The 14,414-nt window shown below is 39.4% G+C and overlaps 1 long non-coding RNA gene across 1 annotated transcript; it reads right to left on the reverse strand.

The window, feature by feature from the left end:
* Window positions 1–6,205: 6,205 nt before the first annotated feature.
* LOC122447161 lies at window positions 6,206–10,598 on the reverse strand. Its single transcript, XR_006271146.1, has 3 exons — window positions 10,587–10,598; window positions 7,748–7,752; window positions 6,206–6,353 (listed from the first exon to the last, which is right to left on the reverse strand). It is a non-coding gene; the product is annotated as an uncharacterized LOC122447161 (long non-coding RNA).
* Between the last annotated feature and the right edge of the window lie 3,816 nt (window positions 10,599–14,414).

A 14,414-nucleotide genomic window follows, 5' to 3' on the forward strand; every position in this document is an offset into this window, starting at 1 on the left:
AAATATGATCAAAAAATTATTTGGGGATTTTAAGTCATTTTTATATTTATTTTTAATTTAATAATTAAATGTTTGTAAAATTCTGTCTGCTATCCAAGCAAAATGGCAAGATGAATATCTAACATAATTGAAGAATATCATTTTTGCTGTAAGTTTTGCAGTGTACTAATAATTTTGGAAAACTTGGAGTTGGCTTCGTTTCTGGTTCCATACAAAGGAGATTGGGAGTTGCCAATCCATCTGAACAATAAGGATGAAGTTGAATAGACTGAAATATCAATAGCACTTCTTGGATCCATAACAGAGATTAGGACACTATTCCTGAGATTGGAGAGAGAAACAGGCAAATACAGATAGACACAGATTCCTGAAGCAGGGACTCACAGCAAAATCCATTGCTGGACTTGTACCAGGGATGGAAAAGCTGAACTATAATTGATAAATTACTGAAGGTTCAGTATGGACAAGTCTAGGAGTTAAAAATCCTAAGGAAACACATTCATAGGGAATCCCTCACAGTTTTGTGAGTTTTACCTCCTAAATCTCAACTGGTAGATATCAAAGGAAAATCTCAGATTTTCAAATTCTCAAATCTGAAATTATATTGATTTCAGTAGGGGAAGAATGAACCCCATGAACAGTACAAAGAGACAAAAAGATAGGATACTAAAAGATGAATTCTCCAAGTTGGTAGGTGCCTAATATCATACTGGAGAAGAGTGGAGATATAGCTTCAGAAGGAATAAAGAGGTTAAGCCAAAGCAGAAATAATGCCCAGTTATTGATGTGTCTGGTGGTGAAAGTAAAGTCAAACGCTGTAAGAACAGTATTGAACAGGAACCTGGAATGTTAAGTCCATGAATCAAGGTAAATTAGAAGTGGCCAAAAAGGAGGTGGCAAGAGTGAACATTGACATTTTAGGAATCAATGATTTAAAATGGAGAGGAATTGGTGAATTTACTTCAGATGACCATTGTATCTACTACTGTGAGCAAAAATCCCTTAGAAGAAATGTAGTATAGTCAAAAAAAGAATCCAAAATGCAGTACTTAGATGCAATCTCAAAAGTGACAGAATGATCTCTGCTCATTTCCAAGACAGACCGTTCAATATTATAGTGTATGCCCCAAATTCTAATGTAATTGAAGTCTATGCCCCCAAAACTAATATAGAAAAAGCTGATGTTAACTGGCTCTATGAAGACCTATGAGACGTTCCAGAACTAAAACTGATTAAAAAAAAAAAAAAATGTCTTTTTAATCAGGGGAATGGAATGCTAAAGTACAAAGCCAAGAGGTACCAGGAGTAACAGGCAAGTTTGGCCTTGGAGTACAAAACGAAGCAGGGCAAAGGCTAATAGAGTTTAACCAAGAAAATACACTGATCATACCAACACCCTCTTCCAACAACACAGGAGAAGATAATACATATGGACATCACTAGAAGGTCAAGATCAAAATCAGATTGACTATATTCATGCAGTTGAAGATGGATAAGTACTATACAGTCAGCAAAAGCAAGACTGAGAGTGAACTATGGGTCAGATCACAAAGCCCTTATTGCAAAATTCAGACATAAATTGAAAAAAGTATGGAAAATCACTATACCATCCAGGTATGACCTAAATCAAATCACCTATGATTATACAGTGGAAGTGACAAATAGATTCAACAGACTAGACTTGACAGAGTGCCTGAAGAACTATGGACAGAGGTTCATAACATTGCACAGGAGGTGGTAATTAAAGCCATCCCCAAGAAAAAGAAACACAAAAAGACAAAAATGTTTGTCTGAGGAGGTCTTACAAATAACTGAGACAAGATGAGAAGTGAAAGGCAAAGGAGAAAAGGAAAGATATACTCAAATGAATGTAGAGTTCCAAAGAATAACAAGAAGAGATAAGAAAGCCTTCCTAAGTATCAAGGCAAAGAAATAAAGGAAAACAATAAGATAGGAAAGACTAGAGATATCTTTAAGAATATTAGAGATGACAAGGAATTATTTCATGCAAAAATGGGCACAATAAAGGACAGAATTGGTATGGATATAATGGAATCAGAAAATATTAGTAAGAGTTGGCAACATACACAGAAGAACTATATAAAAATAATTTTAATGACCTAGATAACCATGAGAGTAGGCTCACTCACTTAGAGCCAGACATCCTTGAGTGTGAAGTCTGGTGGGCCTTAGGAGGAATCACTATAAGCAAAGCTAGTGGAGGTAATGGAATTCTAGCTGAAATATTTCAAATTCTAAAAGATGATGCTGTTAAAGTGTTGCACTCAGTATGCCAACAAATATGGAAAATTCAACAGTGGTCACAGGACTGGAAAAGGTCAGTATTCATTCCAATTCCAAAGAAAGGCAATGCCAAAGTATGTTCAAACTACCACACAGTTGCACTTATCTCACACAGTAGCAAAGTAATACTCAAAATTCTCCAAGCTGGGCTTCAACAGTATATGAGCTAAGGACTTTCAGATGTTCAAGATGGATTTAGAAAAGCCAGAGTGACCAGAGATCAAAATGACAACATCCATTGGACAATAGAAAAAGCAAGAAAATTCCAAAAAAAACAACTACTTCTGCTTCCTCTATTGTGTTAAAATTTTTGACCATGTGGATCACAACACACTGGAAAATTCTTAAAAAGATGGGAATAACAGGCTACCTTACATGTCCTATGAGAAATCTGTATGCAAGTCAAGAGGCAACAGTTAGAACTGGACATGGAACAATGCTCTGGTTCAAAATTTTGAAAGGGGTGCCTCAAAGCTGTATATTGTCACCCTGCTTATCTAATTTTAGAACCTCTTAATGAAGGTGAAAGAGGAAAGAAAAAAAGCTGGCTTAAAGCTCAACATTCAGAAAATGAAGATCATGGTATCTGGCCCCATTATTTCATAGCAGATAGTGAAACAATGGAAACAGTGGCAGACTATTTTCTAGAGGTCCAGAATCACTGCAAATTATGACTGCAGTCATGAAATTAAAAAATAAAATAAAATAAGCACTTGCTCCTTGGAAGAAAAGCTATGACAAACCTAATCCACATATTAAAAATCAGAGACATTGCTTTGCAAACAAAGGCCTTTCTAGTGCAAGCTATTTTTTTTTTTTTTATTAGTTATGTATGGATGTGAGAGTTGGACCATAAAGAATACTGAGTACCAAAGAACTGATGCTTTTGAACTGTGGTATTAGGAAAGACTCTTGGTCATCCCTCGGGCAGGAAGGAGATCAAAACAGTCAATCCTAAAATAAATCAATCCTGAATATACATTGGAAGGACTGATGCTGAAGCTGAAACTCCAATACTTTGGCCAACTGATGTGAAGAACTGACTCATTGGAAAAGATCCTAATGCTAGGAGAGATCGAAGGCATAGGATAAGGGGATAACAGAGGACATAATGGTTGGATGACACCACCAACCAAATGGATATGAGTTTGAGCAAGCTCCAGGTGATGATGAAATAGAAGGAACCTGGCGGGCTGAAGTCCATGGGGTCATAAAGAGTCAGACGTGACTGAGTTTCTAAATGATGAAGGGGCAGAAAAGAAACCACCTTAAAAAAAAAAAAAATGAGTGTTTTATTATTTTAACAATGCCTGTTTTCAGGAAAAGCTGGTTTAATTGGAAATTCAGTTCAGTTCAGTCACTCAGTTGTGTCCAACTCTTTGCGACCACGTGAATCACAGCACACCAGGCCTCCCTGTCCATCACCCACTCCTGGAGTTTACTCAAACTCATGCCCTTCGAGTCAGTGATGCCATCCAGCCATCTCATCCTCTGGCGTCCCTTCTCCTCCTGCCCCCAATCCCTTCCAGCATCAGGGTCTTTTCCAATGAGTCAAGACTTCGCATGAGGTAGTCAAAGTGCTGGAGTTTCAGCTTCAGCATCAGTCCTTCCAATGAACACCCAGGACTGATCTCCCTTAGGATGGACTGGTTGGATCTCCTTGCAAACCAAGGTGCTCTCAAGAGTCTTCTCCAACACCACAGTTCAAAAGCATCAATTTTTCAGTGCTCAGCTTTATTCACAGTCCAACTCTCACATCCATACATGACCACTGGAAAAACCATAGCATTGATGAGACAGACCTTTGTTGGCAAAGTAATGTCTCTGCTTTTTAATATGCTATCTAGGTTGGTCATAATTTTCCTTCCAAGGAATAAGTGTCATTTAATTTCATGGTTGCAATCACCATCTGCAGTGATTTTGGAGCCCAAAAAAATAAAGTCTGACACGGTTTCCACTGTCTCCCCATCTATTTCCCATGAAGTGTTGGGACCAGATGCCATGATCTTAGTTCTCTGAATGTTGAGCTTTAAGCCAACTTTTTCACTCTCCTCTTTCACTTTCATCAAGAGGCTTTTTAGTTCCTCTTCACTTTCTGCCATAAGGGTTGTGTTATGTGCATATCTAAGGTTATTGATATTTCTCCCGGCAATCTTGATTTCAGCTTGTGCTGCTTACAGCCCAGTGTTTCTCATGATGTACTCTGCATATAAGTTAAATAAGCAGGGTGAAAATATACAGACTTGATGTACTCCTTTTCCTATTTGGAACTGTTGTTCCATGTTAGTCTGTTGTTCCATGTCCAGCTCTAACTGTTGCTTCCTGACCTGCATACAGGTTTCTCAAGAGGCAGGTCACATGGTCTGGTATTCCCATCACTTTCAGAATTTTCCAGTTTATTGTGATACGTACAGTCAAAAGCTTTGGCATAGACAATAAAGCAGAAATAGATGTTTCTCTGGAACTCTCTTGCTTTTTCGATCATCCAGCGGATATTGGCAATTTGATCTCTGGTTCCTCTGTCTTTTCTAAAACCATCTTGAACATCTGGAAGTTCACGGTTCACGTATTGCTGAAGCCTGGCTTGGAGAATTTTGAGCACTACTTACTAGTGTGTGAGATGAGTGCAATTGTGTGGTCGTTTGAGCATTCTTTGGGGTTGCCTCTTAGGGATTGGAATGAAAACTGATCTTTTCCAATCCTGTGGCCACTGCTGAGTTTTCTAAATTTGCTGGCATATTGAGTGCAGCACTTTCACAGCATCATCTTTCAGGATTTGAAATAGCTCAACTTGAATTCCATCACCTCCACTAGCTTTGTTCATAGTGATGCTTTCTAAGGCCCACCTGACTTCACATTCCAGGATGTCTGGCTCTAGGTCAGTGATCACACCACTGTGATTATCTGGGTCGTGAAGATCTTTTTTGTACAGTTCTTCTGTGTATTCTTGACACCTCTTCTTAATATCTTCTGCTTCTGTTAAGTCCATACCATTTCTGTCCTTTATCGAACCCATCTTTGTGTGAAAACTTCCCTTGGTATCTCTAATTTCCTTGAAGAGGTCTTTAGTCTTTCCCATTCTGTTGTTTTCCTCTATTTCTTTGCATTGATCACTGAGGAAGGCTTTCTTATGTCTCCTGGTTATTCTTTGGAACTCTGCATTCAAATGGGAATATCTTTCCTTTTCTCCTTTGCTTTTCACTTCTCTTCTGTTCACAGCTATTTGTAAGGCCTCCTCAGACAGCCATTTTGCCTTTTTGCATTTCTTTTCCATGGGGATGGTCTTGATCCCTGTCTCCTGTACAATGTCACAAACCTCCGTCCATAGTTCATCAGGCTCTCTGTCTGTCAGATCTAGTTCCTTAAATCTATTTCTCATTTCCACTGTATAGTCATAAGGCATTTGATTTAGGTCATACCTGAATGGTCTCATGGTTTTCCCTACTTTCTTCAGTATAAGTTTGAATTTGGCAATAAGGAGTTCATGATCTGAGCCACAGTCAGCTCCTGGTCTTGTTTTTGCTGACTGTATAGAGCTTCTCCATCTTTGGCTACAAGGAATATAATCAGTCTGATTTCAATGTTGACCATCTGGTGATGTCCATGTGTAGAGTCTTCTCTTGTGTTGTTGGAAGAGGGTGTTTGCTATTGAAAGGTTGTTGCTGAACGATAAGATGCTGGGATTCTTGGCCTCCGGAGGAGAGGAATTCAATTCAGGGCCTGAGACAAGGCTCGATTGCTCAGAGCTTTTATGTAGTAAAGTTTTATTAAAGTATAAAGGAGATAGAGAAAGCTTCTGACATAGGCATCAGAAGGGGGCAGAAAGAGTACCCCCCTGCTAGTCTTTAGCTGTATATTATATATCACTCGCAGTATGTTAATGCAAAGAAAGAAATGTCATAAAATTTAGAATGGCTCCAGATAATTCATCTCTGGCCATAAACGATTGACTTGAATCTTGTAGAAGGGCAGATTACCAAACAAATAGTTTTGTTTACATAGATTAGGGGAACAATATCTGAGTAAGTAGTTTGGGCCATTTGGTGGAACTTAGAGTCTGGGGTAAATTAACATATCTTAAGACAAACATTTCCATAAGAAAAAAAATTTATTGGTTAACTCAAGGTTTGAGAATAGTTAGCTTCAGATGAAACCAGGTGTCATGGCAACACAGCATTTTAAGAGAAACCTCCTTTTAAGTTAGTATAGAGAAGAAAAAAATATTGCTAGTCTGTTTCCTCCTGCCGCTTAAGAGAGATAAAAATGTCTGGCACTTGCAGCCTATTTCCTCTGTTTGGAGACCCCTGGCCTTCCTGCCTGTTACCCTCTCACTATGACCAATGCGTTCTCTTGTCAAAATTATATTAGCCTTTGCCCTGCTTCATTCCGTACTCCAAGGCCAAATTTGCCTGTTACTCCAGGTGTTTCTTGACTTCCTACTTTTGCATTCCAGTCCCCTATAATGAAAAGGACATCTATTTTAGGTGTTAGTTCTAAAAGGTCTGGTTGGTCTTCATAGAACCGTTCAACTTCAGTTTCTTCAGCATTACCAGTTGGGGTATAGGCTTGGATTACTGTGATATTGAATGGTTTGCCTTGGAAACGAACAGAGATCATTCTGTCGTTTTTGAGATTGCATCCAAGTACTGCATTTCAGACTCTTTTGTTGACCATGATGCTACTCCATATCTTCTAAGGGATTCCTGCTCACAGTAGTAGATATAATGGTCATCTGAGTTAAATTCACCCATTCCAGCCCATTTTAGTTCGCTGATTCCTAGAATGTCGACATTCACTCTTGCCATCTCCTTTTGACCACTTCCAATTTGCCTTGATTCATGGACCTAGCATTCCATTTTCCTATGCAATATTGCTCTTTACAGCCTCAGACCTTGCTTCTCTCACCAGTCCCATCCACAACTGTGTGTTGTTTTTGCTTTGGCTGCATCCCTTCATTCTTTCTGGAGTTATTTCTCCACTGATCTCCAGTAGCATATTGGGCACCTACTGACCTGGGGAGTTCCTCTTTCAGTATCCTATCATTTTGCCTTCTCATCCTGTTCATGGGGTTCTCAAGGCAAGAATTCTGAAGTGGTCCCTTCTCCAGTGGACCACATTCTGTCAGACCACTCCACCATGACCTGACTGTCTTGGGCGCTGGGAAGTGCGCCGGCTGGCTGCGTCAGACTGCACAGAAGCACGCCAGCTGCGATAGACTGCACAGAAGCGTGGCAGTGAGGAACTACCCCTCACCCAAGGTCAGGCGTAGTGACCAAGAGCGCCAGGCTGGGACAGTGTAGGAGCGGGAGAAGAGAGGAGCTTCCTCAAGTCCGAGGTCAGGAGTGGTGGCTGAGAGGAGCTACCCCACCTCTGAGGTCAGGGGCGGTGGCAGAGAGGAGCTACCACACGCCTGAGGTCAGGGGCAGTGACCAATTGGAGCTACCCCACCTCCAAGGAGCGGCTGCTGCGGGGCGCAGGAGGGCTGAGAGGAGCTACTCCACGTTCAAGGTCAGGAGGGGCGGCCATGAGAAGATACCCCTCCTCCAAGGTAAGGAGCAGTGGCTGCACTTTGCTCGAGCAGCTGTGAAGAGATACTCTATGTCCAAGGTAAGAAAAACCCAAGTAAGATGGTAGGTGTTGCAAGAGGGCATCAGAGGTCAGACAAACTAAAACCATAATCACAGAAAACTAGTCAATCTGGTCACAGAACAACAGTCGTGTCTAACTCAATGAAACTAAGCCATGCCCTGTGGGGCCACCCAACTGGGCATTATCAGAGCTTAATTAATCTTGAGGAAGAAAAATTTGCAACTTATTTAGCTGTAGCCTTCAACATGAGAGAAGAGTAATGCACAACTCCAATTCACTCTCATCATCCTGTTCCATACATAAAAGTGAGGGAAAAAACTGAGAAACACTTATGAAGTTCACAGTCAGAGGCATAAGCTTATTGAAGACTTTGACCTAAACATAGGATTATGCAGTATTTCCCATCCCTCCTAAAACTCATGACCACATTACTAAAAGTCTCTTCATAACAGTTATTTTGATCCAATACACCATGTCTGACTAAAAAAAAGAAAAAAAGAAAATTACAAGTCATACTAAAAGGCAAAAATACAATTTGAAAAGACAGAGCAAGCATCAGAATCAGATATGAATGTCATAATTATCTGGTGGAGAATATAAAAGATATGTGATTGATACACTGTACTTGATAAAATAATATGTAATAATGGATAGGCAAAATAAGAACAGAGATGTAAATCCTCAGAAAGAACCAAAAACAAAAGTACAGATCAAAAACCTTTAATGGAAATGAAGAGAACTTTTGATTGCCTAATTATTGAAATGCACATAGCTACAGGAAAAAAAAAAATCATTGAGCATAAGGATATCTCCATAAAAGCCATACAAACCAAAAAGCAAAGAGAACAACTGGGGAAAATAACATAATGTTCAAGAGTCTGGAACAACACAAAATATGTAACATATTTATGGTGGGTATTTCAGAAACAGAAGAAAGAGACAAAGGACTCAAGAAATATTTAAATAATTAAGGACTAAAAATTACCCCAATTAATGTCAGACATCAAAACACAAATTCAGGAATCTCAGAAAATATACAGCAAGACAAATGTCCCTTTTAAAAAAAGCAAAATTACAGAAAATCAAAGACAAAAAAATCCTGAAATCAGAAGTAAAGGAAATTACTTCATCTTTAAAAGAAATAAAGAATTATATGTAACCTCTCCAAAACCATACCAACAAGAAAAGAGTGGCATAAAATGTTTAGAATGTTAAAAAAAAAAAAAAAGAAAGAAAAGAAAAAGAAAAAAAACTATCAATATAAAATTCTACATCCTGTGAACTTATCCTTCAAAAGTGAAGAAAAAAAATAAATATGTTCTCAAAAAAGAAAAAACTGAGGAACTGTGGGAAGAGGTAGTCCAAGATGGCAGAAGAATAGGATGGGGAGACCAGGTTTTTTTTCCCACAAATTCATCAAAGGATCATTTGAATATTGAGCAATTTCCACAAAACAACTTTTTAACACTGGAGGAGAACACCAGGCACCCAGAAGGCAGCTCATTCTCTTCAAAACAAAGTAGGACAAAATATAAAAGACAAAAATGGAGACAAAAGATTTAGGGATGGAGATCCATCCTGGGGAGGGAGACATGAAAGAGGAGAAGTTTCCACACAGTCGGAAATGCTCTCACAGGTGGGTCTGTGGGGAGTTTTGGAATCTCAGAGGGCAACATAATCAGGAGGTGAAAAAAACAAAACAAAACAAATCAACAACAACAACAAAACAAACACAGAAAATACACCTAACAGCAACTGCCAGAGAAGTAGTCCAGGCTATCACATCTGCCACCAGCTAGTGGGGCCTGGGCAGGGAAGCTCAGGCTGCATCATTAGTCCTTAAGGTATGGACTGGGGCTGAATGCCCAACCCAGACTGTGGGCTTGCCAGAGGGGGGAAAAAAAAAAAAAAAAACCCTTTCCTGTCAAAAGGTTATAATGCAACACTGTGATCCTTGGTGAGCTCACAGAACAAAAGACTAAGTGAATACCAAAGAAGAGCTAGCTGGCTGCAAATAGACCCCTGCTCACCAGAGGCAGAGAGACGGGCATGCAACAGCCAGAGCTGGAAGGCAAGGGGCTGCTATAATCTTGACCCCAGAGACTGCATCTTCCACCAAACTGTGAGCAGGCCCTCAGTTGCTAACCACGTCTTTCTAGGATCCTGGACCGTTGACATCTGCCAGGAGTGTCACAGCCTTAGATCAGCTTCCCAGAGGAGACACATGGCACAGGTGAGATGGTGCTCTCATGACGCTCCCAGGAAACCAAGCAACTGGGACCAGGGAGGTAATTAAGATGCACAGCTTGCCTGGAACAGTGTGCTTGCTGAGAACCCAGTCACCTGAGCTGCTTGAACCTGGGAAGGGCACAAAACGCACAGTCCATCTGGGTCTGTGCCCTTACAGAGTACCGAAAACCTGAGCAGCTTAGAAGTGGAAAGGTCATGAAATGCAGGGTCCACTTGGGACAGTGCTCTTGCAGAATACCATGGAGTCTGAGCAGTATAGATCCAGAAAGTACATGTCACCTTGGGCTTTGGCAAACCCAGTGTGGTCCATAAACTGTGAGCACTCCCCACACATGCCTTCAGTATTTGTTTGTGTTCCCCACAACTCAACTGAACAAGAGAGCCTAAATAAGTGGCCACCTTCTCCCCCTTGTGTCAGGGCAGAAATTAGACGCTGAAGAGACTTGCAGACAGAGGAAGCCAAAATAAACAAAGAGGGACCCACTCTGGAAGTGACAGGTACAACAGGTTAAAACCCTGTAGTTAAAACTGACTGTGCATTGGAGGGGGCCCTATAGACCTCAAGAACAAGTAATAGTTGGAACAAGGAACTATCTGACACTGAACCAACCCCACACTGCTCACAACAGCTCCAGAGAAATTCCTAGATATAGTTTTACTATTATCTCTTTTTAATTTTTTAAAGTTAATTTCTTTATTACTCCTTTAATTTTCATTTTATAACCTACTATTGACATTGTCAACAAAGGTCCACCTAGTCAAGCCATGGTTTTTCCAGTAGTCATGTATGGATGTGAGAGTTGGACTATATAGAAAGCTGAGTGCCAAAGAATCGATGCTTTTGAACTGTGGTTCTGGAAAAGACCCTTGAGAGTCCCTTGGGCTGCAAGGAGGCCCAACCAGTCCATCCTAAAGGAGATCAGTCCTGGGTGTTCATTGGAAGGACTAATGTTGAAGCTGAAACTCCAATACTTTGGCCACCTCATGCGAAGAGCTGACTCACTTGAAAAGACTCTGATGCTGGGAAAGATTGAGGGTGGGAGGAGAAGGGGACGACAGAGGATGAGATGGTTGGATGGCATCACCAACTCAATGGACATGAGTTTGGGTAAACTCTGGGAGTTGGTAATGGACAAGGAGGCCTGGCATCCTGCGGTTCAGCAAAGAGTCGGACATGACTGAGTGACTGAACTGAACTGAACCTACTATTAACTTGCAAAAAATAAAATAAAATAAAATAAAAAAGAAAGAAAGAAAAGAAAGGAAAACACCCTATTTTTAAAGCAAATTTCATATATATACTTCTTTTAATTTTTGTGACTGATTTTGTTTTGTATTTTTTATATTGTATTTTTGAGAGTCTAATATCTATTCTAGATTTTTAATCTTTGTTTTTGGTCTTTTTAATCAATTTTATACCTCTAAAAATCTATTCTTCAGTATCCATTTTCATTTAGGGACTCGATTACTGGCTTGATTGTTCTCTTACCTTTTGACTCTCCCTTTTCTCCTCAATGTCACCCCTATGTCCTTCCTCCCCCTTCTCATCTATACTTAGCTCTGTGAATCTCTCTGGGTATTCTGGGCTGTGGAGAATACTTAGGGAATTGATAACTGGTTAGATTTCTTTCTCCTTTGACTCCCATCTCTTCTCTTTCGCACCACCTCTATCTCACTACACCCTCTTCTCTTTTCTATATACTTCTGAGAATCTCTCTGGGTATTCCTTGCTGTGGAGAACATTTTCATTATTAGCCTAGATGGTTTATCATCTGTGCTGTATGGATAGTGAAATCTTGAGACTACTGTAAGAGTAAGACTGAAAGTCAGAGGCAGTAGGCTTAACAGCAAAACTTGAGAACATCAGAGATCTTCCAAATCCAGGGAAAATTAGCAGACAAGAGCTCACCCAAAAGTCTCTGTACCCAAGAGCTAACAAGTTCCAGTGCAAGACATACCATGTAATTCTCCAGAAAAACAGGAACACAACACCGAACATTAAAAGACAGGTTACCCCAAACCACGCCAAACCCAAAGACACCCCAAAACTCACTACTGGACACTTCATTGCACTCCAGACAGAAGAGATCCAGCTCCATTCACCAGAACTCAGACACAAGCTCCCCCAACCAGGAAACCTTGACAAGCCACTAGTCCAACCTCACCCACAGGGAGCAGTCTCCACAATAAAGAAAAACCACGAACTTCCAGCCAACAGAAGGGGCTCCCCAAACACAGCAATCTAAACAAAATCCAAAGGCAGAGAAATATTCATCAGGTAAAGGAATATGAAAAATACCGACCAAACTAAACAAAAGAGGAGATAGGGCGTCTACCTGAAAAAGAATTTAGAATAATGATAGTAAAAATGATCCAAAATCTTGGAAAAAAAAAAAAAAAAGGAGTTACAGATAAATAGACTAGAGACAAGGACTGAAAAGATGCAATGAATGTTTAATAAGGACCAGAAGAAATATAGAAGAGTCAAATAATAATGAATAATGAAATAATTGAGATCAAAACCACCCTGGAGGGAAACAGCAGTAGAATAACTGAGGCAGAAGAGAGGATACCTGAGGTGGGAGATAGAATGGTGGAAATAAGTGAAGCAGAGAGGAAAAAAGAAAAGATACTTAAAAGAAATTCGGACAACTTCAGAGACTTCTGGGGCAATATTAAATGTCCCAACATTTGAATAATATGTGTCAGAGAAGAAGACAAAAAGAAAGAGCATGAGAAATTATTTGAGGAAAAAATAGTTGAAAATGTCCCTAAAATAGAGAAGGAAATAACAACCCAAGTCCAAGAAGCCCAGAGAGTACTAAACAGGATAAACCCAAGGTGAAACACCCCAATACACATATCAATCAAAGTAAAGAAGATCAAACGCAAAGAGCAAATAGTAATAGCAACAAGGGAAAAGCAACAAATAACACACAAGGAGATCCCCATATGGATAACAACTAATTTTTCAATATAAGCGCTTCAGGTCAGAAGGGAATGGCAGGATATTTGTAAAGTGATGAAAAAGAAAAACCCACAACCAAGATTACTCTAATCAACAAGGATCTAGTTCAGATATGGAGGAGAAATTACAAGCTTTACAGCAAGCAAAATCTGAGAGAATTCAGCACCATCAAACTGCATTTCAACAAATGCTAAAGGATCTTCTCTAGATAGGAAACACAGAAAAGGTATATAAAATCAAACCCAAAACAACAAAGTAAATGGTAATGGGGTCATACTTATTAATAATTACCTTAAATGTAAATGAGCTAAATGCCCCAACCAAAAGACAAAGACTGGCTGAAAGGATACAAAAACAAGACCCCGATAGATGGTGTCTACAGAGGATGCACATCAAACCAAGGGACACATATAGACAGAAAGTGAAGGGCTTGAAAATGATACTTATGCAAAGGGAGACCAAAAGAAAGCAGTAGTAGAAATATTCATATCAGATAATATAGACTTTGCAATAAAAACCATGAAAAGTGACAAAGAAAGATACTACATAATGATCAAAGGATCAATCTAAGAAAAAGACTTAATTATAAATATATATGCACCCAACCTAGAGGAGAACCTCAAAATGTAAGGCAAATGCTAACAAGTATGAAAGGGGAAATTAACAGTAACACAATAATAGTGGGGGATTTAAATACCCCACTCACACCTTTGGATAGAACAACCAAACAGAAAATTAGCAAGCAAACACAAGGTTTAAATGATACAATGGATCACTTAGACCTAATTTATATTTTTAGGGCGTTTCAACACAAAACAATGAATTTCACATATTTTCCAAGTGCACACAGAATATTCTCCAGGATTGACCACATGCTAGGCCATAAATTTAGCCCTGGTTAAAAAACAACAACAACAACAACAACAAAACTGAAATCATTTCAAGAATCTTTTCTGATCACAATGTGGTAAGATTAGATGTCAACTACAGGAAAAAAAATATTAAAAATACAAACATAGGGAAGCTAAACAACATGCATCTGAATAACCTACAGACCAGAGAAGATATCAAAGAGGAAATCAAAATATGCATAGAAACAAATGAAAACACAAAAACAAAAACTCAAATGGGATTCAGTGAAAACAGTGCTAAGAAGAAGGTTCATAGCAATACAAGTTTACCTCCAGAAACAAGAGAAACATCAAATACCCTAACTTTACATCTTAAGCAGCTAGAAAAAAGAAGAAAAGTAGAACCCCAAAGTCAGTAGAAGGGAAAAATCATAAAAATCAGAGCATAAATA

The sequence above is a fragment of the Cervus canadensis genome, chromosome 9 (genome assembly GCF_019320065.1).
Source record: "Cervus canadensis isolate Bull #8, Minnesota chromosome 9, ASM1932006v1, whole genome shotgun sequence".
NCBI classification, from domain to species: domain Eukaryota; kingdom Metazoa; phylum Chordata; class Mammalia; order Artiodactyla; family Cervidae; genus Cervus; species Cervus canadensis.